Source organism: Piliocolobus tephrosceles, chromosome 20, assembly GCF_002776525.5.
Source record: "Piliocolobus tephrosceles isolate RC106 chromosome 20, ASM277652v3, whole genome shotgun sequence".
NCBI classification, from domain to species: Eukaryota; Metazoa; Chordata; class Mammalia; order Primates; family Cercopithecidae; genus Piliocolobus; species Piliocolobus tephrosceles.
This window is the reverse complement of record NC_045453.1, coordinates 26,330,310-26,331,647: the sequence shown is the minus strand read 5'-3', so window position 1 is coordinate 26,331,647 and position 1,338 is coordinate 26,330,310.

Below are 1,338 nucleotides of genomic sequence, written 5' to 3'. Positions count from 1 at the left end.
AAAAACTAGCCGGGCGAGGTGGTGGGCGCCTGTAGTCCCAGCTACTCTGGAGGCTGAGGCAGGAGAATGGCATAAACCCGGGAGGCAGAGCTTGCAGTGAGCTGAGATCTGGCCACTGCACTCCAGTCCGGGCGACAGAGCGAGACTCCGCCTCAAAAAAAAAAAAAAAAAAAAATCAGACTCAGCCATAAGGTAAAGGTGCCTCTAATAAGTCACACTGACAACATGCACTTCAATATTCTGAACTTTCAGACGGGCACAGTGGCTCATGCCTGTAATCCCAGCACTTTGGGAGGCAGAGGCGGGTGAATCACCTGCGGTCAGGAGTTCAAGACCAGCCTGGCCAACATGGTGAAACCCCATCTCTACTAAAAATAAAAAAAATTAGTTGGGTGTGGTGGCAGACACCTGTAATCCCAGTTAGTCAGGAGACTGTGGCCGGAGAATCGCTTGAACCGGGGAGGCGGAGGTTGCAGTGAGTCGAGATCACTCCATTGTACTCCAGTCTGGGTAACAGACTAAAATCCATCTCAAGAAAAATAAATAAATAAAATATTTTAAAATATATAAATAAAAATAAAATGTCTGCCCAAATCTCCCTTAATCCCTTATTTTTGTATCAAAATATTCCTTTCTCTGGGCACAGTGGCTCACACTTGTAATCCCAGCACTTTGGGAGGCAGAGTCAGGTTGATCATCTGAGGTTAGCAGTTCAAGACCAGCCTGGCCAATATGGTGAAACCCTGTCTCTACTAAAAATACAAAAATTAACCAGGTGTGGGGGTGCCCACCTGTAATCCTAGTTATTCATGAGGCTGGGGCAGGAGAATCACTTGAACCAGGAGGTGGAGGTTGCAATGAGCCGAAATCGTTTCATTGCACTTCAGCTTGGGCAACAAGAGAGAAACACCATCTCAAAACAAAACAAAACAAAACAAAACAAAACAATTGCTGTCTTCATGGGGCTTGTGGTTATTTCACATAATTTCTTTTTCTTTTCTTTTTTTTTGTGGGGGGTTGGAGTCTTGCTCTGTCGCCAGGCTGGAGTGCGGTGGGGTGATCTCGGCTCACTACAACCTCCACCTCCCAAGTTTGAGTGATTCTCCTGCCTCAGCCTCCCGAGTAGCTGGGATTACAGGCACGTGCCATCACACCCAGCTAATTTTTGTATTTTCTGTAGAGATGGGGTTTCACTATGTGGGCCACGATGGTCTTGATCTCTTGACCTCATGATTTGCCCGCCTCTAACTCCCAAAGTGCTGGGATTACAGGCATGAGCCACCGTGCCCGGCTATTTTACATAATTTCTGTTGCTTTCTATGAGTGGAGACTCCTTTC